This window comes from Lissotriton helveticus, chromosome 2_1 (genome assembly GCF_964261635.1).
Source record: "Lissotriton helveticus chromosome 2_1, aLisHel1.1, whole genome shotgun sequence".
Lineage (NCBI taxonomy): Eukaryota > Metazoa > Chordata > Amphibia > Caudata > Salamandridae > Lissotriton > Lissotriton helveticus.
The window spans coordinates 461,954,646-461,981,754 of NC_136059.1; positions in this window are offsets into that span (position 1 = coordinate 461,954,646).

Below are 27,109 nucleotides of genomic sequence, written 5' to 3' on the forward strand. Positions count from 1 at the left end.
GGGGCAGGGCGGGGTGGTGGGTGGTGGAAGTCGACAGACGGCGAGATCAGTAATATTAAATAAAAAAAATTATAAAACCACTTACCTTGCACTTGCCACAATGCCACTGTTTATGACTTACCTGTGTCGGCTGCCACTGTTTATGACTTACCTGTGTCGGCTGCCACTGTTTATGACTGTGAATTTGAAAATTGCATTGTAAGGGCCTTATTTATGAGCCCTTGCGTCACTTTTGCGCCGCCGGTGTGTCACTTTTTGTGACACGTGCCAGTGGCGTAAAAATTAGCCTTGTTGTGCCATATCTACAAAGTGAAACATCTAGGTAGATGCGTCACTTTGTAAACCCCTGGCCACATTATACCTGCGCCAGGTATAATGTATGCAAGGGGGGCATTCTGACGCAAGAAAGGGTCGTAGAAGTGACGCAGTGAAATCTATAAGATTTCACTGCGCCACTTCTAGGACGCAAATTCATCAATATCTTACGCCTGCCTCATGGCAGGCGTAGGACAGACGCAGGCACATTTCACATGGGATTTGCCCATGTGTAATGACCCATTGCTGGAGTTGCATCACTTTTGTGATACACTCCAGCAATGCGTAATTTTTGCGCCTACAGATACATCAGAAATACTGACGTATCTGTAACTCCTTGTGACATAATGCCTCATACTGTAAATATGACGCATCATTGGTGTCGCAAGGAGGGCGCAGTGAAAAGTGATGCATCGCTGTTTTCTCACAGGGATGCGTCACTTTTCATAAATGAGGCCCTATATGTCCACTAATATACACTTTTCAAATCAAGCAAAGAGCATTAAAAGTGCACTAACCTTGTATAAATCCCAACCTGCCACAAAGTATAAAAACATCCATGAAAGGGATGTATTCTCAAATTTGAGCCACATTTACCTACATTTGACGCAATGCAGCTCAGCAGCCAAAGTTGCTGCTCTGCATTGTGTTAAAGGGAGAGAGAAGAAAGCCCCATAACTAATAATCCCACTACATATCCCGCTTTAGGCATTCTTGCATCAATGCACACAACCTTGTACAAAGGTGCAAGGGTGTGAGTGCGTGTAGTGTCTAGAATAAGTTTGGCATTTTGCACAAGAAGGGCACCCCTTCCAGTACAAAATACTATGCTTAGACATATTTTACAATTTTTATAAGTTTTTATGTGTGCTGTAGGTGTGCCGCACATTACAACATACATGCAAAACTGGAAAAGTATGGAGAGAAGGAAACCTTTCTCCAATGTTAGGTCCGCCTTGGGGAAGTGTACATTTATGGCTCAAAGTATCTGTAGACCCTTTTCTAGAAGATAGGGCTTTGTGTCAAAATCCTGTGTGGTACTCACCCTTGATGCAAAGTTGTGCACACTGCTATTTCGCGTTACTTTAAGGATACTTTCCAGAGCAAAACATGTTTTGAACTGGAAAGTAAATCCCAGCTCTACACTTTGCGCTGGTTTGCATCAGTTTTGTGATGAAAACCTGGTGAAAAGTGTTGGTAAATCTACGTCTACATGCAGTGCTTAATTTGTACCAGTGGTTACCAATGTAGGACACATGCACTTTTTGGGGAGATGTTTTCCACTTCTCACATTTACAGATAGCAAGAGAGGTAAAAATACACCAAGCAAAATGACGAAGGAAGAGAAAGGAGGTAAAACTGTCACAAAGGGAAAAGCAGGAACCTGCACGGCTGAGGTAAAGGGACAGGGAGTGCCTGGTAGCGGATAGAAGAGGCAGGAGGTGGAGTTAAGACTATGCAGCCTTAGGGCCTCATTTATGAAAAGTGACGCAACGCTGCATGAAAACAGCGATGCGTCACTTTTCATTGCGCCCTCCATGCGACATGCTGAATGCGTCATATTTACAGTATGACACATGATGTCGCAAGGAGTTATAGATAAGTCAGTATTTCTGACGTATCTGTAGGCGCAAAAATTACGCATTGCTGGAGGGTGTCAGGAAAGTGACGCAACTCCATCAATGGGTCATTTCAAATGGGCAAGCCCCATTTCAAATGTGCCTGCGTCAATCTTACACCTGCTGTGAAGCAGGCATAAGATATTGACGCATTTGTTTCCTAGATGTGACGCAGTGAAACCCCATAGATTTGACTGCTTCACTTCTACGAGGCCTTCTTGTGTCAGAACATTAGACCAGGCGCAGGTATAATGTGCCCCAGGGGTTTACAAAGTGACGCATCTACCTAGATGCGTCACTTTATAAATATGATGCAATATGGAGTATTTCTTTCCCTGCTGGTTCGTCACAAAAAGTGACACACCGGCGGCGCAAAAGTGCCGCAAGGGCTCATAAATAAGCTCCTTAGTAATTGGTGTGCCATTCTTTAATTGCACCAGCTACGGGCTCCAGAGCAGGGGTGTGGGCACCAGCATTATTAATTTACAAATTAAGCACTGCCTACATGATGATGCAACCCATGGGCCTCATTTATGAAAAGTGACGCATCGCTGCGTGAAAACAGCGATGCGTCACTTTTCACTGCACCCTCCTTGCGAGACCAATGATGCGTCATATTTACAGTATGACGCATCATGGCTCAAGGAGTTACAGATACGTCAGTATTTCTGACGTATCGGTAAGCGCAAAAGTCACGCATTGCTGGAATGTGTCACAAAAGTGACGCAACTCCAGCAATGCATCCTTTCACATGGGGAAAGCCTCATGTGAAAGGGCTTGCGTCAGTCTTATGCCTGCTGTGAGGCAGGCGCAAGATTTTGACGCAACAGCATCCTAAAAGTGAAGCAGTGAAATCTCATAGATTTCACTGCGTCACTATTACGAGGCTTTTTGCGGGGGAACGCCCCCTCTGCATACATTATACCTGACGCAGGTATAATGTAGCGCAGGGGTTTACAAAGTGACGTATCTGCTTAGATGCATCACTTTGTAAATAGTGCGCTCCAGGAGGCATGTTTTACGCCGCCGATGCGTCACAAAAAGTGACGCATCAGAAGCGCAAAACTGAAGCAAGTCACAAGTCTAGTTGTCAGCATGCCACAGCCACTCCCTCACGGCTGGTTTACACCCACACCACACCCATCCAGCATGCGTGTCACAGCACTTGTGACCCTGCCAAGAAAAAGGGCCGGGCGCACGTGCTAAACGCCATTTCCAACCTCTCTCTGGTTGTATCTGTGTGGTGTGCATGTAGGCATTGGGGCCCATTGGCCTGCAACATCACATTCCACAGGCCCGAGGTGACATGATGGCGTCCGCACCACAATACCCAATCATAGAGGGTCCATGACTAGCAGGGCACAGACTTGGTGGCCCCAGATACACTGCGTCCGGCACAGGCACACCGCCACGGGACGGTGACTTTCGGTTCACTGAGGTAGGGGCACCGTAAGTGCTGAGTGGGTATGCAGCCTGCGATGATGCCCCGTTCCAGCGGTTCGGACTGCTCAGGTTTTGTGGGCCCTGCTGAACCTCAGTGTAGGCCTGAGCCAGCGGACAGCGGGGGCCTACCGCCACGTGGCATAGCCTCGCGGGTCAAAGAGTTAGTGGCACCTCAAGGGCTGAGCGGGTGTGCAGCCTGTGATGTTGCCCTGTGCACTGGTATGTCCTCTGCCATGGCAAAATCAAGACCCAGCATCAAAAGTGAGACCTGGTGGCCTGCGGAGCAGAGCTGTATGATGCGGAGGGGGCTATGTTCGTGGACCCCGGGCTTGTGACTTGCAGCGGCATGTGGTGGGCCCTCTTTTCTACACGCTGGTGGCGGAAGGTGAGCAGTGAGGCCTGGGTGCGCAGGGGCGGGGATGCACCCCTGGGCGACTGGAGAGGCTGGGGTACAGCTGCCTGGGTGCGCAGGGGCGGGCATGCACCGCTGGGTGGTGGGAGGGGCTGGGGTGCAGCTGCCTGAGTGCACAGGGGTGGACAGGCGATGATGTCGTGTGCAACTGTATGTACTTTGCCATTCATGTATCTGGACTCTGTTTCAAATGACGGGTCTGTCTCAGATGTGGGACCTGGTGAACTGCACTACATACCGGCACATGGTTGGAGACACACCAGAGGCAGCAGGTGAGCATTGTGGCCTGGGTGCGCAGTGTCAGCACTCTCTCTACCTGACCCTCTCTTCTTTTCTCTGTGTCTCTCTGTCTGCCTATCTCTCTCTCCCCCACTCTGTCCGGCTATCTCTCTCTCCCCCACTCTGTCCGGCTATCTCTCTCTCTTCCCCACTCTGTCCGTCTATCTCTCTCTCCCCCCTCCCTCTCTTGCTCTCTTTCTCTGTATCTCTCTCTCTCCTTAGCACTCTCTCTGTCCTTTGATGTGCGCAAAACACACCTTCTCATCATGATTTCTGTCTTGCAGGCTGTGACCTACGGATTGTCCTGAGGGGAGCCGCCACGTGTCTTCATTTCTCTTCTGTGTTTGTTTTGAATACATTTTCATTTGTTGCTTCGAAGGTGAATCTGTGATGCTCATTTTTTTTTATGACACATGCATGTAACCAGATGTGATTGTGCGACATCAGGTGGATTATTTGGTACATTATTCCATGTAGTTGATGGGGCCCGGGTGAGGGGGGGTCCTGCGGGTGGTGGTGGTGGGTGTTGTGGTCCTGTTAGGGCTCTGAGCTGCATGATCGGTGACTCCATGGCATCTGTTGCCCTTCAGGTGTGGCTCGGGCATTTCCAGGATTTTGTGGGAGAGGTTATATGTAAGCATTATGGTGTAAGATAGACTTGGTGCATGTGATAAAACTGTGGTAGCTTAAATCTAGCATTACTGGCAACTTCCTGTAGGTGTGCACAAGCTCTCACCCATTCCACAGCCGTCAGTGGTTCCGGAACTACTCCATTCCATTTTTCCAGAATTTAAATATGGGTGGGGCTTGTGTATATATTTGTGTGATCAGTCCTCTACTGTGTCCCTGATCAAGTATTAGTTTATGCATCTGCAATTCTGCCAGCTCCTGTGGGAAGATCGTCTAGATCTCCAAACGTTATAAATACACAACTCACATATAGGTCGCCCATGGTTTGGCATCCTTCCTCCGGCCATTGTCTCATATTGATAGTATCTTGTAGCTGTCTGAAGGGGAGCAGCCACACAGTGGCAGCATCTTAGCATATGGTGGCCTGCGAAATACATATTTAAAAGTCCTTTCCCACGCCTTTGCTACCTGCTTTAAAAAAAGGGTAGCCCTCCAGGACCCATGATCCTTCCATCAGCCGTTGTGGGAGTTCAGTCCCTCATTGCAACAGTGCACCTTATACTGCAGTAATCCCTCAAGGTAGTACAATTGAAAGTCAGGGAGCCCCAGTCCTCCCTTCATCTTAGCCCGTTTCAGCCTCCTCAGTTTGACACTGCTCCATTTATCTGTCCATACTAATGAAATCAGGTGAGTTTTAATTCTTGAAATGCCTTCCTCGATATGAGACAGAATGAATTCTGGAGGACATAGAAGCATCACAGCAGAAACACCATTTTACTGATCTCTGCCGTATCAATGACTGAGAGTGGAAGCCTCCCCCTCCCTCACTAGCCAATCCCTCAATGGAAATAGTACTACTTTAGTTTTGTTCATTTGAAGGCCTGTCGCAATGCCAAAGGTTTCAAGCGCCTGGGGAGTGCATGGTTCGGCTGCCTCGGATACACAAGGGTGTCACCCACATACATTGAGACAATGAGGAATATTCTCAATGCACCATCGCCGAGTTAATGACACTTTATTGCAGCCAAAGACACAATGATGTTATCACCCCATTCACAAGCTGGTGCTAACAGCCCATAGCACCAGTTTACACGCGATAGCAGCCGCAAAAAACATCACCACAGACGACCCCGGCAACTATCGCTAAAGAGATGCAGAGTAGGCGTTCCCGTGCAAAAAGACGCACCAACACCACTCCGCAACATTTTCAATGACCAGCCAGATCTCCAAAAAGACCACAGAACATGCGATAAGGCGCTTTAGCAGCAGGAAACTAACACCTGCTCTGACCTGGTGTAAAGTCGGAGGACAGCCTGCACCACAAAAGGAAGGCCAGCGCAGAGCCACACCTGAAGAACAACAGATGCTATGGAGACACTGAACATGCAGGCCGGACACACAAGAGGGCCACAACACCCATCGCCACCATCTCCAGGACCACCCCACCACCCGGACACCCACCGCCCGCCCCCCCTGGAACAACACTGAGGCAGCGCAGACAAAGACAGTGATCCTCCGAAAATGCACCAACCTCACAGACTCAACACCAGAGAATGTCATTGCCCACTACCGGCATAAAAGGACAACCATTCTCCGCAACCTGACCACCATTGTACACAGGCTGATGGTACCAACACAGCGGACAACCAACATCCCACCTCAGACAAAGCTGCTGGCCGTGATGCACCTGTTGGCCACTGGTACCCTCCAACCAACATCCGCAGCAGTCGGTGGAGTCACACAGCCAGCCCAATCCAAGTCTCTCACTACGGTCATGGATGACACCATCAGCTTGGTATCCCACTATCTATACTTCCCACACACTGCGCAGGAACAGACAGATACCAAGGAGGGCGTCTACGCCACAGCTAGCTTCCTGCAGATGTCAGGGGGCAATTGAATGCACACATGTCCTACATTGTGCCCCCTGGCAACACTGCACACAATACGAGCAACAGAAAGCGCACGTATTCCACCAATGTCCAGGCAATATTGATCTCCTCCAACATCGTTGCCCACCCTCCAGGTAGTGTGCATGAGCCCTACACCTTCCGACAGTCCATCATCAACCTGCGCTACCAGGATGGCACCCACGGAAATGCACTGCTCCTTGGCCAATACCAAATGAACACACCACACACCTCAACTCCACAATCATGCAATTCACAACACAGGAAATGCACACGTCACAAGCTCACATTCAACATGCAAGCCCACCAGACACGACAAAACAACTTACTGTGGGAACCTGGGCCAGCCATGTACATTAGCCATCAATGGTATGGCACCTCAGCCACACAATAGCAGGATGTGGGAAGAGGTGGGGCCCAAGCATGTGCGAAGGAGGCAAGTGACCCATTAATGAGAAGGTACACAATGCCAAGTGTGGCGTGGATGTGCTGGACAGACTGCAGTATGCAGACCACACACATATCCATGTCGGCACACACCGCTGGTGTTTGGAGTGTAGTGGACAGTGGACGCAACCATGTCACCCCAGCCAGTGGGGAAGTTCACGGAAATGTAGCTTATTATGTCCCCCCGGAAGCGTGAGCGGAGTGGACTGGCCTGCCATACGCCAGGCCAGCAAAGGGTTGTGAATAAAAGGCACGTAACTCTGTACAGGGTCCTCTTCCGAATGCCCAACGTCTCTGCCAGGGTGGCGCTCTCACCCCGCCACAAGGCCGACGCCATGAGCGCATTAATTATGACTGAGTGTATGTCACTATACACCCTTCGACATGGTGCCACAAGGTCTTAGTGGTACATCACAACCACAAGATTCTGTGGTCCCACGCGGACTACTGCCCTCGGCCTACGCTGCGCTCAAGTAGGTCACAGTATTGGAATTGAACATCGATTATGCAAAGGCAGGGTACATATCATTGCACGCAAGGAGAGGCATAAGAGGATGAGGCGTTGCATTTGGGCGGAAAAAAGGATCATCGTTATGAAGGTGATCAAACACTACCGGCAACTGCCCTGGTGTCACTAACTCTGTGCATCACGAGCCAACGACACGAGTCTTGATTTAGCAATGGCAGAGTTCTTATCAGTGTACCAGCATAATCTCAGACTGCATCCCCTCTCAGCCCCGGTGCCACTAAGTCTGTTCCCTGACATTCATGGACACTCTCTGGTCGTACATTGGTGGCGTCTGAGTCTATGGACTAGGGGGTAGTTTTCATCCTCATGTAGCTGATACCAAATTGGTTGTGGCAACGAGGCTGTCGCTTTCCACTCCACCATTTGCTGCTTCCGAATAACATCAGACCTTCCGCATACTGCCCTGGAGGATACCTTCCACTGTCCCCGCAACCCTCTGTCACATTCACCTTTGACATCAATGAGGACCCGCCCAGTCCATGTGGCCCTATCTCAATGCACCACAAGTCAACGTCCTGTGGCAGGGTGCCTGTGCCGGTTGCTGTGCATCTGTGGCCACTAACTCTGTGCTGGTCAGGTCCTGGACCCCTTATTCTGAGATATTGGATGGCCTCTGAGGTGATCCCTTGGGGTCATTAATGCCATGTGTCTGTGGCCGTGCGCTGTCTGCTGTCTCTGGCCTCAACTGCGGCCCACCAGGGCTCACGCATCAAATTGAGTCCTGACCGGCCTGGATGTCGCATCACCGCAGGAGGCACACGCCACCACCGCCAGGACCAACTCCAACCGCCAACTGCCAGTGTGGAAACGGTTGTACTGGCAGACTGACGGAGTTGCTTGCACCTATCGTGGATGCCATCTTCTGCCTGATCCCCTGATCAGCACGCCAGGTGCCACTGACTCAGTGCACCGCAACCCATGGACCATTACTGATTGAGTTTTGTGCTGTGGAGAAGGTGTGCAGCAATATCACCTCAAGCAGTGTGGGAGACCTGGGATGTTAATGAGGAAGATGATGCAGGTCTAACACACCCCGCTGCATCTGCATCAGGAATATCTTAAAGGGACACAATCCTAGACATTTTCTTCACATGAGTGCGCTCAGCTCTAGTGCCCCAACCTCAGTGCACTGCACCTCACTGACACTTCTGTTTGCATGTTGGCTAACCTCTGTACTTGCTCCAGCTCCCTTCATGTTGCTCAGCAATTGATAATAATGTTATGCAGGTGTTTTCAGTTTCCGTTGCACTAGTGTCCACTGTTTAAGTTATTGCCAGCACCAAGCACTCCGTGCGGGCCGGCTTACACTCACCCCACACACATCCAGCACAGGCGTCACTGTACATATGGCCCTGCCACTAAAAGGGCCGGGTGCACGTTCCTGTAGCCAGTTCAACATAATATCTTCATGTGTCCCTGTGGTCTTGATGTATGCATGAGGAGGGCCCTGGGACCTACAACATTACATTGTGCTGTGTACAGCAGGCGCAGACATGTCACCACAGGCAGTGGGTTGGAGCTCGGACATGTATCTTTGTCGTCACCCACTCAATTCATAAGGGGAGTGGCCTGGGCCATCATACGCAGAGCCAACATAGGTGTGTGACTGCTATTTGCGTGCCCCTGGGCGTGGTTCTGTACTGTGAATGTGAATCTGCACGTGTCTCTTTGACAGTGTGGGTCTCCTTTGTGAGGTGTAGGTGGTCCCTGAAGTATAATAGACACCCATGTATGTGATCTAGTTCACCTTCCATGGGTTCAGACCACACCCACACCTGTTCGGCCACCTCCTTTAGCGTTCTGACTCCTGGCATTGGGGTGCCATGTGTGGGTGGGTAAAGTGTCGTGAGCCAGCTGTGCTTGCAGGTGCTTCCTGGTGTGTGGTCTGTTGCAGGGTATGTGTTCTCCTCTAAGTAGCTTGGCTGCCCGGGACCTGGTGGTGGGTTGCGTGGGATGTCCATGGGCTGTTGTAGGTCGTCGGTGTCGAAGGTAAGGTGGTCTTTTTATGTAAATAAACAAGCCCAGGCAAAACTAGAGAAAGGCAATGAGTGCAAATAAAACAATCTGGGCACTGGAAAATTATAAAGATATTAAATTTAATATATTGATAAAAAGATTGATAAAGTGCGGATTCAGTACATATTTATAAAACATACATTAATTTAAAACATTTTCAGGCATTCATGACATATGAATAAAAATAAAACAGCAGTTTAGTCGGTGACCCAAAGAATGTGGGAAAGCCAGACGATTTCTTCTCTACGCGTTTCGACAGTAAGGTGGTCCTCTCTGGCATCACAGATATGTGCTCTTTTGTGCTCTGCTGGAGGTGTTGTGCGCCCCTCTGCAATGTGAAGAGGAGATGCATGTTGACATTGTGTTGACATGTATATTGTCGCATTGTTCTTGTTTACATGCAGACTGTATGACAATGTACATTGTGACTGTTTGGGAGGTGCAGGATTTGGATGCAGGACCGTGTACATTTGGACTACATGACGGATGTGAGGTTGTATGTGTACATTTCCATTTCACAGTTTCCAGCTCTGTCAGATGTAGTAGGCATGTTTCTGTGCATGTGCGGAGCCAGTTGTGTCCTCTGTTCCTCAGTGGCTGGTTTGCGCATTGTACCACATTGTCGTCAATGTGGGTGTGCTGTTATTGTTATGTGTGTGTGCTGCAGTGTGCAACGGGGATCAGGGATATGATCCAGGGTAATTGTGGGTGTGCAGTGTTCGGTAAACATCACTGACAACGAAACTTTTACAACGCACTACCATTACAACGCGGTCATTACAACGCAAACCATTACAACGCATTGCGCTGGGGGGGGCTCTAGGATAGGGTATAAGTTTAATTTTCGATCCAACACCTTCCCTAGTGTCCACGGGGACTGTAGTTGGAATAAAAAATTAAACTTACCACTATCCAGCACCTCTAAGCGATATGCGTTGTAAAGGTTTGCGATGTAAAAACCGCGTTGTAAAGGCAGGCGTAGTAATAGCCTGCGTTGTAACGTCATACATCCGCAGTGTTCTACACATCATTTTGTATGTGTGTCATTGTGCCCATCTACCCCCGTCCCACCAGTCCCTGGTTGTTTCTCACCCCTTTGATGTTGTGTCAGGTCCTCTCGAGCTGTGTCCGTACTCCCTACCACTTGCACCATCTCCACACTGATGACTGTGGCCTCAGTTTCGTCCAGCTCCTCCTGTGATGCAGGACTCAAACCTCCAGTCTGCATTGTTGCTTTCCGGTTATGGACGAGTTTCAGCTTGCTTTTGCGCTTGACATCATTCCAGCGCCTCTTGACCTCTTCCATTGTCCTCTTCAGCACTCTGACTGCATTCACCTTGTCCACGATGGACTGCTATAGTCCATTTTTTGCTGCCAATGACACAGTGGAGGTGCCGCCCTTGCAGCCTTCCTGTTGGCAGCGGGTTTGCCTGGTTTAGTTTGTCACATCATGCCAGCGCCTCTTGGCCTCCTCGATTGGCCTCCTCAACACTCTGACTACAATCCAGGTGGTCTACTTGTGGGTCAGTTGATGGTAGTGTTCTGTCACCTCCTTGGCGCTGATCTGGTTTTGCTGCGGACTGCACCCCGTCTTCCTCTACCTCTTCTCCTTGGCCGTCCCTGTCCCTGTTGTTCCTTGCTGGTGGTCTGTGGGGCTTGTGGGGTTCGCGTTGGCCTCTGCGCTCAGTCAGGGTTCATCCATGTTGCTACATGCTTTGGATTGTTTCTGGTGTGTTGTTTCTGTAGTTTTTATGGTGCATTTTCCTACCAGACGTGTGGGATTTGCAGGCCTGTCGCTGGTTTTCACTGCTTTTTGTACCGTGATTGGCCTCATTGCAAGATGTTTTGCATTTGCGTTTCGCATTTTTGCAGCGTGGCATTGATTTTAACACGGACATTTGACGCGTTATCTGGAGACTATCGCATGGTACCACCGTGTTGAGAATGCTTGATTAACACAGCGTAATTTTCCCGCGATAGACTGCGATGTTGGAAGTTGCGTTAAGTTACTTTTGCAAAGGTTATCACACGTTCTTGAGAATATATGCTCTAATGTGTAGTGCAGCTGATCTGCCGAGACCACTTTTAAGCACACCTTCAGCAGTTCCATGGCCAGGGCAAACAGGAGCGGGGACATAGGACTGTAGTGATTTCCCTTCTAGGCCTGCTTTGGTTCTCCCCTAGTTTTGCATCTTAAATGTTTTAGGCTGCCTCTGCACTGCATAACCACATATAATACATTTGTTTTCACAACATTGTATTAGGAATATGATGTAAATGTTGCTTGTTATTCAGGGACTCTTCTAGGGATTCAGGGGTATATTATCAAGGGGTTTTATCTCTGCTTTTTTGGCTTTAAAGCCAAGAAAGCGGAGATAAAATTATCTCCCTATTACCAAGCTGTCGCTAACACCAGTTAGCGACAGCTAATAGGAGATAGTGACCATCATGGGCCCCACTTTGCATGTCAGTGATATTTATCACTAATGACATGCAAAGTGGGCGTGCCAAGATGTTAGCGACTGGAAACAGTCGCTAACATCGCTATCTCCTATTACCAACTTTTGGAGATATTCGCGCTAAGCGCGAATATCTCCAAAAGCTAACACCTGCCCTGAGCAGTTCTTAGCCATGTTATCCAATGGGAGGTGGATAACATGGCTAAGAGCATTTGCTCGATAATGCATGAATATCGCTGACTTTTCAGCGATATTCATGCATTGCGGCCGTTTTTTATCGCATTTGCGATAAACCTTGCTAATAGCAAGGTTTATCTGCGATAACAATCGCCGATTTGCGGCGATAATTTTTGTCTCTAAACAAGTTAGAGACAAAAAGTATCGCTAGTTGTTGGTAATATACCCCTCAATCTGCATATCTTATACAAGATTGCTCGGAATATGTAACAACATAGGGCCAGATTTACAAGCCCCTTGCGCCACTTTTGCGTCATTTTTCCCATGTTAAAAATGACGCAGAAGTGGCGCAAGGGGCTTGTAAATCTGCCCCATTGTGTACTGTTTTCTTTGCTCATCCAGCAACAACTCCTATGGGCTCATTTATTAACAGTGATGCATCGCTGCGTGAAAACAGCGATGCGTCACTTTTCACTGCGTCCTCCTTGCGACACCAATGATGCGTCATATTTACAGTAAGACGCATCATGTCGCAAGGAGTTACAGATACGTCACTATTTCTGACGTATCTGTAAGCGCAAAAGTCACGCATTGCTGGGGTGTGTCACAAAAGTGACGCAACTCCAGCAATGCGTCCTTTCACATGGGGAAAGCCCAATGTGAAAGGGCTTGCGTCAGTCTTACGCCTGCTGTGAGGCAGGCGCAAGATTTTGACGCAACAGCGTCCTAAAAGTGACGCAGTGAAATCTCATAGATTTCACTGCGTCACTATTACGAGGCTTTTTGCGGGGGAACGCCCCCTCTGCATACATTATACCTGACGCAGGTATAATGTAGCGCAGGGGTTTACAAAGTGACGCATCTGCTTAGATGCGTCACTTTGTAAATAGTGCGCAACAGGAGGCATGTTTTACGCCGCCGATGCATCACAAAAAGTGACGCATTGGAAGCGCAAAACTGACGCAAGGCCTCATAAATGAGGCCCCTAGTGTATTAGACATAAAACAGTCACAAAGCTGCATCCAATACAATTATTCGTATCATATAAACTGTGTCCCATCCCCTTGGGGTCAGAGAGGAGAATTCCGGCAGAGTGACTGTTCTGGAACGATAGCAGTGCCTGACATACAGCCCAGCATAAACTGAGGTGCATATTTACAAGCCCTGTGCGCTGCCGGAACGTCATTGTGCCAATTGTGCGCCAGCGCAGGGGAAGCACAGGGATGCGTTGTATTGTTGTTAATACAATGCATCCCTGTGCTTTTAAAATGATGCAGTTCAGTGCAGCAAAATGGCTTGTGGCACCGGGCTGCGTAATTTTGTTTTGTAAATGAGGCCCTTTGTTTTTACTGATAGTTCAGCCCAGCCTGCTATAGAAACCATGCACCGTTATTGGTGGCATGGCTTGTACAAACAAATTAAGAGTTCCACAGTGGCTCCCCCACCGCAGACACACCTGCTGGTTTCCAACAAAACGTTGGGCTGCATTTATTTGGACCATTATGGTCTGTTATTTCGGACGGTGCATTTAAATTTATCCTACATGCAGTTGATTCCTGCTCAAGGGTTTCTCTGGGTGTGACCACAACATGCGGCTGACGCTTGCACTGTTATTAAAGCTTTGCAAGTCTTTTGTCGGAACGTATATTGCACCTCATTCCACTTGGACCAGGGCCCTGCTTTTGCCTCAGAAGTATATAGGGATTCCATGGCTTCCCTGAGTGTAGAGATGCATTACTCCTTCTCCTACCATCCTGAGGAAAATTTGGTACATGAGAGGATGACCCATGACTTAAAGCAATTCTTAACAGCTAGAGTATTAGGTTCTGGACGTAGATGAATCCATCACTTATATGGGGTACAAAGAGCACTCAATATTCTCATAAAATGACTTCTAGGTGGCCGGACCCCATACAAGATCCTTTTTGGCATCAAAATGTATATTCCAGACTGGGACCATCCAGACGTCGTGGCAGTAGCCACCCCCTTTCACGTAAATGATCCTTCTGCTGTTTTACAGGATTTGCAACACTAATGTGACAGTCAAGCTAACGATCAGTTGAAGAAGTCTACCTCTACTGGAATAAAGGGAGCAGCCAGTGCCCTCTGGCTGGGTTCCACATGTTGGAGATCTTATTTGGGAAAAAAGTGGGGTGAAGAAAGAATTTGGTCCATCATACCGTGCACTCGTGCCAGTCCTTGGCTTTCAAGATCTACCAACTGTAATACTGCCACCACTTGCTGGTTGTAAAGATAATTGTTTTTTCTCCATTGATCAAGTAAAATGACATCATGTGGCTGATTCTAAACAGTAGGCCTAGAGAACTCCTTGGTAGTTCTCTAACTCCCCTCAGTACCACACAAGAACTTCCTTTACAGCTTGTGAGCAACATTGAAGTTGTTTCTCCTCAGCAGGGGGGGGGGGGGTGAATGAACTTCAATTGATTACTGATGCTGCTACACATACCAAGCAGTACAAAAGGGGGTGATGATGGACGGAGCATCTGAACCAATCAAACACTCACACCCAGTCAAGAGATCTGGGTTTAATCCATCACCGTTCTTTAGCCCACTCTGCCACCCCAGTTCAGACATGGCCATATGCAAATCAGTCTGACCCTGTGCCTCATGGGAACAGTCCAGCCCGAACTGCCAAGCCATGCCTTCCCTGGACCGGAAACAAGCTTCCGAGGACCGGTTTCTGGCATTTCAGCCGGCTTCAGCCCGGCTTGCTTGAATCCAGTGGCAAAGTGAGCAAGGGACTCACGTCTGAGCATACCCTGCCAACTTATGGCGAACAAAGCGGTACAAAAGGGGGTGGTGATGGACGGCTACACATACCAGCCATATGAAAGAAGTGAGTACTATACGTGCTACTGCGTCTCCTGCAGATGAAGTTATTTATGATGTTCCACCTTTTGAGGTATCTACCAGCTCTCTTTCTTCACTTGTGGCCCCTGTTTTTCAACAGGCTGCTTCTGGTTACTTTGGAGTGATGTTTAAGGGTGGGCGGAGCTCGCGAAGTTGCACTACGTGTAATTCCGCAGAGTCACAAAAAAACTCTGTGGAATACCACGTAGATCCGCAGGCAGACAGAGTATTGGTATTGCTCAGCCACCCCAAACAACTAGCCATAAAAAAGTACAGGCGCTGAAGCCCCAACGGATAAGCGTGTCCTCATGCACAGCGTTAGTCTGAAATGCGCAGAAGAGGGCCCACTTACCATTTTTTGGGAGTACGTGGCTTCGAGTCGGCACCATTGTGCCGATTAGATCGATGTGATGATGACCCTGAGTGATCCTCTGTTGCACCAGTTCCAGCCAGTATGACATGGCAATGGCATCATGACGACGGATGGCTGGGAAGGACATGTTCTGACACATAGTGAAAGGAGAAGGGGAGCAAGCAAAAGTGATGGGGAGCCATCGATATAGAAAGGGACTGCAGAGCATGCATAGTGCCAGATGCATCAACAAATCCACTTTGAAGTTAAAGTGTCTTGTCTCTTTTTTGTTGTTATTCAATGATGTACTGTACTTGAAAGGAAGCCCACCCTTCCTGTAGTTTCGCCTGCACTTTCTTCTCCGTACCAGTCCCTTTTCAATGTTGGCGCTGTATTGAAAGACACAGTCAGCGGCTGGATCGGACGTCTCCTTCCAGGGCACCGCAGTATTAGTATGAGCACCAGGGCAGGGCCACAAACTTGGTGCCACGTCAGGGCTAAAGTTGGGGCAGTGGAACACTAACATGAACCTGGCACACAATGAGCATCGGGGAGAGTAGGTCCTGCCAGCAGCAGCAACAGCCATGGAGCCCCCAGTAAGGACAAGCATAGTCCCTACCTCTCCACTCATTGGCAGGGGTGAGTGGCCAGCGCGTCGGTAAACTGAACTTCGCTCCGCCGACAGCAAGGCAGAGTTTTTTTACAAACTCCGTGCTCTGCATCGCAACCCGGAGTGACAAAAGTCTGTGAGCTCCACCGTGGGAGTGGAGTATGCTGCCCACCACTGGTGATGATTTTGCATTGGACTCTTCTGACACTTCTAGCATGTCATACACAACACCTACGCGTGCCCATGTTTTCTTTTCATGGCTGAAGTGCCCTTATCCGGTCCCACCTCGGATATATGTTTGGTTAACACTTTCCTCAGCTTTTCTATTTGTTTGGCTTTGATTTGTGACTGTTTGTTCTTGCGAATAAAGGATATTACCTTCCAGAACGCTCTACCACAGAACTGGTGGATGAGGTGTTAATGCCTCACTCCTCCTCACATAAACTCAGGAGAGACCCATCCTTTGTGAGAAATTCCATTTTCCCAATAACTGATGGATTTGTTTGGGATATGTATTTAAGGTGTCTATGGGTGATGTTAAAAACCTGGGTTACATTCTGATGACTGGAGTGTTGACACTGTGAACTCCATGCTCTCAGAGCTGTAATATTTGACCGTTTTTGAAAATGAGACCTGTATCTAAATTCTGTAAATTATGGTGAAATGTTCTGTTATCATCATTAGGCACATCATTATTTATATAGAGCTAGTGTTCAATGCACACTTTTTTCATTACACACAATAGGAACTTTGTTCAGCTTCCCCAGAAGGGAGTTCAAAAACAGGCAGGAATAAGCTCACATACTTTTCTGGCCATGATTCATTAGACCAGAAATCCTTTTATTTTAAACCTGTCCCCACACCGCCAAAGAAATATATGCTGATGCAAACCAAGATAATATATACAGATATGTTTGTTACCCAATTATTCTTGAAAGGCTGTGAGTATTGGAAAGATACCATTGATTTTTCTAAATGACACCGTTCAACAGACTACGGGCCTCATTTATGAGGCTGTGCGTCACTTTTACGCTGCCGGTGCCTCAATTTTTGTGACGCACCAGTGTCGTAAAAAATGCGCCTTGTTGCGCCATATTTAAGTGACGCATCTAGGTAGATGCGTCACTTTGTAAACCCATGCGCCACATTATATCTGCGCCAGGTATAATGTATGCAAGGGGGGCGTTTTGACGCAAGAAAGTGTTATGGAAGTGACGCAGTGAAATCTATAAGATTTCACTGCGCCATTTCTTGGCCGCTAATGCGTCAGAATCTTACGCCTGCTTCATGGCAGACGTAAGACTGACGCAGGCACCAACAACATGGGACTTGCCCATGTGAAAGTACACATTGCTGGAGTTGCGTCACTTTTGTGACACACTTCAGCAATGAGTCACTTTTGCGCCTACAGATAAATCAGAAATACTGACGTATCTGTAACACCTTGCGACATGATGCGTCATATTATAAATATGACGCATCAATCATGATGCAAGGAGTGCACACTGAGAAGTGACACATCGCTGCTTTCAGACAGCGATGCGTCATTTCTCATAAATGAAGCCCTACATGTCTAGGCCTTTCTAAAATTAAAGACATGAATTCACCTAATATTGCTTCCATTGCCCAATTTGACAATAGGCAAAACTTAAAAAATTACAGCAAAGAATAGCTGAATAGTGTGGTGAAGAATGGGACATTCAACTCCACATTTTAAGGTCCAAACGGGTGGTTATTGTGGCCATTGGACACAAATGGTTGTTATGTTCATTTTTTTCATTCCACACAGGTGTTTAAGGAAGACAAACCGGACCCTTGTCCCAGTCTCAACACTCAGGGATAGTCACCACCTAATCAGTAGGGAAATTGTGCCAACAATGATTGGAACATTCCGCACTGTCTGCAGTAAAACAACATCTCTCCCTTCTGTCAGATGACATGGATCTATCAGAGTTCTTGTTGGGTTCTAAGTCTCTGTGTTCAATAAGATTTATTTATGCATCTTACTATGACATTTGGTTATTGTCACAGATGGAAGCAGCAGCACTGTTAAGGCAAATTGATTAAGATAATTTAGATAAAGTACTTGCTGTTGTTGATAATAGCATTAATACGTTTTCTTCTCATATTTACAGCTTGAATAACATGTGTCGTCTGTCATTGATATTATACAAAATAACCTCATCATTATACCATATGCAAAGTCAGTTTAGATTTATTATGTAATTTAGTTAGAAACTTCAGGTACTAAAATCTGGCCGCGTGCCATGGCGTTATTTAAATTCCACGCAATTATTCTTGCCTTTTAACCTGGCACGTAAACAGCGACTCCTGGCAAAAAAGGATGCCTCTTACACAATGTTACACATTGAAAAGTAAGAACAACTGCCTTTCAGAGTAGCTTCAACACCTTCCCCAGCGTTGTTAATACATGTTATCGTAATATCTTTGCAAATTTAAATGTTCCAGTTTACATCTTGTATGAAACATTTCCTAGTAGGCAGATTTGAAGCCCTGCGAGGGAACTTTATCCACGAATTGTGGTCACTTCCTTTTGATTACCTATGTGAAAAGGCGGACAGAGAGGTATTCCTTACTGGAAATGAATGTGATTCTTCTGTCTGCCCCTCACATGTTTGTAAACACATTACAATTCGTAGAGCATGTAATGTTTTGGTATCAAATTTGGCTTGCTTTTTAAAAGAAATACCAGTCCCTTCAATTCTTCCCCTCATTACTGTACCTTCCATTGGAAGTTATTTTATGTTATATGACCAATATTGTTATGGGATGATGTCCGGTATTCCCTATGTCCTGTCTGTCTCACAGATAGTGACTTGCTGTAATAACGGGATTATCCCTTCAACGCATGCGGTTTCCAAAATTTCCTTGTGCCCTTTAATTCCAACTTCAAAACCAAATTTCAACAAGCTAAGCAGAGTTAAAGGCTTAGGGGCAGATTTATGAGGCCCTTGCGCCTCTTTGCGCCGCAATTGCGTCACTTAATGTGATGCAACGGTGGCGCAAACAATGCGCCCTATTTACAACGTGACGCATCTTGGAGATGCGTCACGTTGGAAAGCCCTGCGCCATAAGGAGGTGTTCCTGCGCGGGGGGGGGGGGGCGTTCCTGCGCAGGAACGCCTCCTAAAAGTGGCTGAGTGAAATCTAAGAGATTTCACTCAGTCACTTTCTACGTCAATTCCTTACGCCTGCTTGAAGCAGGCGTAAGGGTGACGCACCATGCATTGAAGAGGTGGCCCCTGTGCATTGCAGGAGTCATGTCGCACTTGCGACATGACTCCTGCAATGCGCCGTCCGTACGCGGAGAGATGCGTCACGCATCTTCACTGCCTTGCACCATGGGAGGCGGAGCAGTAGCGCACTGTGGCGCACATTAACTGGCGCATCCCTGGGGATGCGCCAGTTAACATAAATCTGCCCCTTATTGTTTAAAAAAAAAGTGCCATGAACCTCTGCCCAAGAAACTTTTGAACTACAGGTTGCAATGCGAGCAGTCGCAATCTGCTGCGGCTGACCGCATTGAGAAAACTCACCTGAAGGGTGTCTAGTGAGCGATTTGTTCTCATGAGTGCTCGCCAACTTAACATTGCCGAGCAACTTAAGAGAAAATATTCTACTCTGCATAACTTCGCGGAGATTTGCAGAGTGCAGAGTGGGCAAAACTCCGCCAGCGGAGTGGAATTCTTCACCCATCCCTAATTCAGACCCACCTGGTTTACCTGCATGCAACCTGTGTTTAATTTCCTATGGTGTTACTTCGAGTGGGCCCTTGATATTGGTCTTGCAGTGCAATTGGTTGTTCCTATGGACATGGACCGATTGGTGAGTCCGAAAGCAATCCATTGTCAGAGTTGCCCCATGAACTAGCAGTTGATTCAAGACGCCTGGTATGAGCTACTCCCTTTTTGGTAGATAGGTGCTTTGGCTCCCAGGCTTTTGAACTCTGGCTCCAATAACACAGATGCAACACATGAACATTCTTCCTCAGTATCGGCTGATAATGAGGATCATACCTGTTCTCTGGAGCTTTTGAATGAGGTTATTGTGGAATCATTGTCTACGGAACCCAAATCCATTCTGAATTTGATGAACATTGACTATGTGGAAGAAATCTTGGGTGCCTCTGTTTGGAGTTAATTTGACTCCTGAACTGAATTTTCAGTTTCGTTTTTATTATGTTTAAATTTTTTGACTATTATATAAAACTGCATTAGATTGAATTTGCTGAGCTTGTGATTTGTATTATTTTGTTAGTAGTTGAGAGAGGCACTACGAGAAGATATGTTAATTTCTCCTCATTTTTTCCTTTTTCTTTGTGTGCTCCCAGCGTCTTGAGACCCTAGCGGGTGAGTAGCGCGCTTTACAAATTTGTTTGATTGATTGATTGATTGATTCTGCAGTACACATACAAAAAGAAGAAATCACCTGAATTGATTGATTTTGTGTAGGAAGGATGTCCCTTCCTGCACAAAATCAATGAGCCCTGCAACGTAGGCACCCTTTGCACCATGGTGTAAAGATGCCTGCTTTGGCACATGGCAGCCCATTGTGTGCAAGCGCAGGAGAAAAGGACAGGAATGCACTGTATCTCATAGATACAGCACATGCCTGCCCTTTTGTTTTGACGTAGGGCAGTGCAACAAGTTTCCTTGCGGCGCTACCCTACGTCAAAACCTCATAAATGAGGACCATGTTGCGGACTACCTAACTACATACACCAGGTTTGGGGTCTGAGGCCAATTCTAGCGGTCATGTATATATCCCTGTGCTCACCTGGAGGCATATTATCAAGAACAGGCGATAAAATTATCGCGGCTTTATTGGCAGGAAACTGCCGGTAAAGCAGCGATAATGGGCTTGATAATATGCCCTTGTGAATTCCCAGAGCAGCCCAGAACCTGGGCTGCTATGGGAATTCACAAGGACATATTATCAAGCCCATTATCGCCGCTTTAGCTGCAGTTTCCTGCCAATAAAGCGGCGATAATTTTATTACCTGTTCTTGATAATATACCCCCTAGTCATTTAGATAATTTGTCATGGTTGGGATGTTTGTCCGATGCACCATGTTAATAATGCTAATTCCTTGTTTAGTTGCATATGCCTAATGATCGCAGCACATTTGCTTCATAATAGACTATGATAGTTTCAATAAATGTATTGTAAACTTTCTTTGTGTCTTTATTTTTTTTACTGCGGCATGAATGAGTGAGTGAGTAACAAAAGGGGAGGACCTGTTTCCATGGTTCCTTTGGGGACTAGAACATCATGTTTGTGGTTGCCAAAGTCACCTGTGACTCTGTGAAAGTTAGGAGTTCAGGTGAGGCACTATGAGCTAGCCAGGATTTGGGCCAACGGGTAGTGATGTTGTAGAGAGATTCAGGGGCATATTTATGACAATAGTGCCGCAGGGCAGTGCAGCAAGTCACTTTGCTGTTCTGTCCTGTATCACGGGAAAGGGCATTAATGCACCTTATTTAAGCAATTCTGTCCATTCCTGTCCTTTCCCCCTGTACTGGAGCCGTTTCGGCAGCCCAGCGCCAAACCAGGTACCCTTGCACCATGCTGCAAAGGTGCCCCTGTTGCATGCAGGAAGGGGCACAGAGAGAGATAAAGATATCTCTCCTTGTTACGCCTCACCTTGGGAGGCATATGATTTTGGGGCATTACCAGGTTTACAAATCCTTGTAAATCTTGAAATGCATCAAAAACCTTGGGAGTTGCGTGGGAATACCCACCACAATGACTATGGAATGCCTCCCTTGCACAGAGTAAGGCAATGCAGCAATATGCACGGCATTGTTGCCCTACTCCAGATTTATGAAGCCACTCAAAGTCACCTGTGACTTCATAAATCTGACTTAGAGGCTTGCGTCAAGCATGTACAACTCTGCTTGGTGCAAACTGTACACAAAGCTTTTCATAAATATGCCCTTTAGTCCCTACATTCTGATGTCCTGTATTCCTAACACACAGTTCTGCTATACCAGCAGAATTTGTGCAACAAGGCAGCCCTGTCTCGTAACTTGAGTGATATCTACGACCTCCAACATGACACCTCCCGTACCGATCTGTGCCAAGGGGGGGGCATTTAGCAGCTTAGTCCACTGCATAAACCGTGGGTCAAACCCCATCCAGTGGAATATCATCCACCGATAGCCCCAGTTTAGGGTGTTGAATCTCTTCTCAGTATCTAATGCCATGACCACCCCCTGCACTCCTTCCACTTGGGTCGCATGCATGAGATGGGCCAGCCTTCTGAGATTTAGATGTGTACCCCTACCAGGCATAAAACCACATTGGACCTCCTGATCAGCCCAGCTACCACTCCATGAAGGCATGTCGCTAAGTCCTAATAGAGTATTTTGATATCTACGTTAAGCATGGAGAGTGGGTGAGATAGGATCCCGGTTCTTTGGAGTCTCTGCCTGGTTTTGGGATCATAACCATCATGGCTTCTCTCATGGAAGTTGGGAACTCTCCTGTTTGTCTGGCCTCTCTCAGGGTTTTCACCAATTTAGGAAGCAACTGGTCATCATAGGTTTGGTAAAACTTAGCCGACAACCTGTCTGGGCCCAGTGCCTTACTGTAGTATTCTTGTTTACAGATATTTCCCTTTTAATACAAATTCCAATGTTGTACATATTTCCCTTTTAAATAGAATGTCTCTTCATAGCTGCTCATGCACATTGTGTTATGGATTCCATTTAGAATTGTTATGGTCTGAAATGGATTGGGGTGGAGAAAAAGGACTGGTAACTTGGAGAGTGGATGTACTGTGCTGCAGTTCAATAAACCTTGGATTTTACTTGGAATTATCTTGGATTTTCAACTTCTTTATTACAAAATTGGCGACGAGGGTGTCTAGTACCTACTACTACAGCAGCACAGGTGTGGTACACCTGATTTTGAAAGGATTTTGGATTTTTACCTGATCTTAACCTAGTTTGGATTTTATAAACTTTTGAAGATTGGAGCTTGGTTCATTCCTACATAGAAGACGTTGCTATCGACTATCCTACTTAAGGACTGAAGGATTTAAAACTTTATTTTACTTGGAATACTATTTACACCTGCTCTCACTGGTGTACAATATTCTATTGGTAACGCTTTTCATCTTGGAGACTGCACGGTTGAGGACGCTGTGTTTACCATAAACTACGAAATTTATGGGTGTTTGCGCAAAAGTTTCACAATTTTAAACGAAATAAGCAAATGTTTACCTTTGAATGTGGTTTCAACGGGCAACACGCGAAGGACTGAGTCTTCCCGTGCAACAAATCTCCATGCGCCGTGTTGGAGCGTGCAGTTACCATGGTTTCCAAGTAGTGACTCGGGTGTGCTCGTGAAATAAAGGTACTGTTTCACATTTTGGAATATAATGATCAAATAAGCCACGCCGCACAACGAACTTCACAACTATCTGTTTGACAACATTTTCACATCGCGTGCATTATTGCTGGAAATTTCGAGCTAGTGCTAGACTTTTGCACTATAATCTACAACTGCTGTGTAGGACATTACAGCGCTGATGTACACAGCTGGTGTACTCAAGGATTGAATTTGTGTTTATTTACTTTGCATTTTATTTTCTTTCAACGGTAATAATATCATATTGCTTCAATTTGTTCACTATTTAATTTGTACTATTATCATTTTCACCATGCAGTTTGACCCTCCTTCGAAATTTTTACAATGTAAGGGTGATCCTCCCATCCCCTGGAACAGATGGAAGGAGGAGTTTTTAACTTATTTAAAGGCTATTGATGGGGAAAGGATGGGAAATGAAAGAAAAAAGAATATTTTTCTTCATTGTTTAGGATCCGAAGCGCAAGCTATTTTTAGAAATTTACCACCTGTTCCTGGTGACTCTGGTGTATTTGATGAAGCAATGCTTCGTGTAGAAACACGTTTCAAACCCACAACCAGTATTGCTCTGAATCGTTACAAGTTTTATACGAGGGCACAGAAAGAAAATGAATCTTTTGATGATTTTTTAACGGGTTTGAGAGCTTTGGTGGTTTCATGTCATTTTGGTGCAATGACAGACGAAATGATCAGAGATCAGATAATTGTCAATGTTAAATATAAGAAAACACAGGAACAATTGTGGATATTAGGTACTCCCACTTTATTAGAAAGCATTTCCACTGCCAAGGCTTTTGAACAATCTAGCAAATGGATGAAAACTATTGAAGAAACGAGCACTAGGGGTAGCAAGAATGATAAACAAAGTGAAGAAGTATGTGCTATGAACAATGTTACAAAAGGTTTTCAAAACTATAGGAATATATCACGTAACCGCATTGTATGTTTTAGATGTGGGAGTTACAATCATGTAGCTTCCTTCAAGTTTTGTCCTGCCTTGGGAAAAGAGTGCAACAAATGTGGTAGAGTTGGTCATTTTTCCAAGTCCTGTAGGGAAGACAAAAAGAAAATTGGGGACCAAAGTAATTATTTTAAAAAAGGGGAAGTCTCTTGTGTGAGAGATGACACTGATTTGGGATCAAATTTGTCAAGATGTGAGCATGTCGTGTCTAATGAATCCCTTAAAGAAAGAGGAATGATTGTATCATTAGTGAGTTTAGGGTTGCTTGAAGAGGATGTGTTGGACTCTCCTAAGTGTGTGGTTAAATTTATGGGTGTTGAACTAGAGCTAATGGCTGATTCTGGGTCTCCTTGGACCATCATAACGGAAGAATACTTTCATGAAATGTATGAATCTAAGATTGCTAAGAGTGATTTGTGCCCTCCTGATGTAATGGCAAAAGGTTTCAATGGTTCATACATTGATTTCATTGGTTATATTGCTTCCACCATATATTTTAAGGATCAATCTGCGTACATCAAATTATATGTTGTAGTAAAGGGTGTGAATGTTCTGGGTTGGCGCGATCAATTCAAACTTAACATTACGTTGAATCCACGCAGCAAAGATCCAGTCATGGTGTTATAGGATAGAGATGAGTTAAATAAAAGAGTTATGTTTGTAGAAGAGAGTAATGCTTGGAAGTTACTTTCGTGTGAGTTTCCTGAAGTTTTTTCAGACAAGTTAGGTAAGCTAAGCGGGTTCACTCATGTCATCAAGCTCATACAACGAGCTGAACCAGTTGTGCAAAAGCTTAGACCTGTACCACTCAATGTTAGAGAAGAGTTAAGTGATACTCTAAAAGATATGTTAAAAAATGATGTCATAGAGGAGATAGAATCGTCAGAATGGGTTTCGCCAGTAGTTTTGGCACGCAAACCTGATAAATCTCTGAGACTTTGCATAGATTTGAGAGCACTTAATGCTAATATAGTAGTAGATTGTCATCCTCTGCCGAATATCAATGAAGTAGTGAGCATGATTGGTGAGGCTGTAGTTTTTTCTACCTTAGATTTGAGATCTGCGTATCATCAGGTAGTGTTAGCAGAGGAATCACGTCATCTCACAGCATTTATTACACCTCAGGGATTATATCAATTCAAACGGATGCCATTTGGTTTGGCATCGGCAGCCTCAGTTTTTCAGAGATCGATGTATCATATTTTTAAAGACATGAGTGACTATGTGAAGTGTTTTCAGGATGACATTTTAGTATTTTCTAAGAGTGATGAAGTACATATGGAACACCTGAGTAATGTGTGTAAAATGTTAAGTAAGTTTGGTCTTACCATTAAGAGTAAAAAGTGCAAGTTATTTCAAAAGAAGATAGAATATTTAGGGCATACTATTTCTGGGAATGGTGTTGCTCCTAAGAAATCGTTAGTTGATGCAATCCTGAAAGCTCCTGCACCCGATTGCAAAGATAAATTGTTATCATTTTTAGGACTCTGTGAATATTACAGTAAGTTTATAGTTGGTTTCGCAACTAAAGTGGAGCCGTTAAGAGAACTAACCAGGAAAGATGTTGAATTTTTGTGGGGAACTAAACAACAAAACGCTTTTGACAGTATTAAACTTGACATGGTGTCAGCTCCTACACTTAGACCGTTTTGTTTGAACAAACTTTGTGTTTTGACAGTGGATGCTAGCCTTTATGGCCTGGGTTGCGTGCTTTCGCAACGTTCGGGTAAGGAGGACTGGAATGTTGCATTTGCGTCTAGATCTCTAAATAACACTGAAAAACGATATGCTGTAATCGAAAAGGAATTATTAGGATGTGTCTGGGTTGTTGAACATTTCCGGAATTATATTTGGGGTGCAAGATTTTTGATACGTACTGATCATAAGCCTTTGGTGGGTATTCTTTCACCCGGTGGAGGTTTAAGTGCGACTGCTCGTATTGCTAGATTGATGTCACGATTACAAGAATATAGTTTTGACATAGAATATGTGCCTGGGAAACTCAATGTGACTACAGATTGTTTGTCAAGATTACCATATCCCAGTATCAGTGATGATGAAGATACTGAAGTCGTAACTAGCATTTCAGAATTATTGTCTGAGAAATTCAGTATCATTTCAGAAGATTTATGGATGAAAAGCATGAGTGAGGATGATGTCTTGTGCAAAGTGAGAGATTATGTGAGTGTGGGTTGGCCTTCTAAGGAATTAATTCCAGCTGAAGTTATACCATTTTACAATGTTGCTGATGAGTTAGCCATAGAGGGAAATCTACTATTCAGAGCTGGAAAATGTATTCCACCTTTTGCGGTAAGAGATGTTATTTTGCAAATGAGTCATGAATGTCACATGGGCATGTCGTCCATGAAAAGATTAATTAGGTCAAATTTCTGGTGGCCAGGAGTGGATAGGTTTGTAGATAAATTTGTTAGAGAGTGTCCTGAGTGCATTGAAAGTGATAAGACGTGCAAATGTGATCCGGCACCTTTGACTCCTGTAAAGTGGCCAGATCATCCATGGCAGAAATTAGGGATCGATATTGCTGGCCCATTCAATTTTTTACCACAGGAGTGTAGATTCGCTATAGTTGCTGTGGATTATCACTCCAAATGGCCTGAGGTCAAACTGGTACCTCATCCTAACACTGAAAGTGTTATTTTATTTTTGAGAGAGATATTTTCAAGAGAA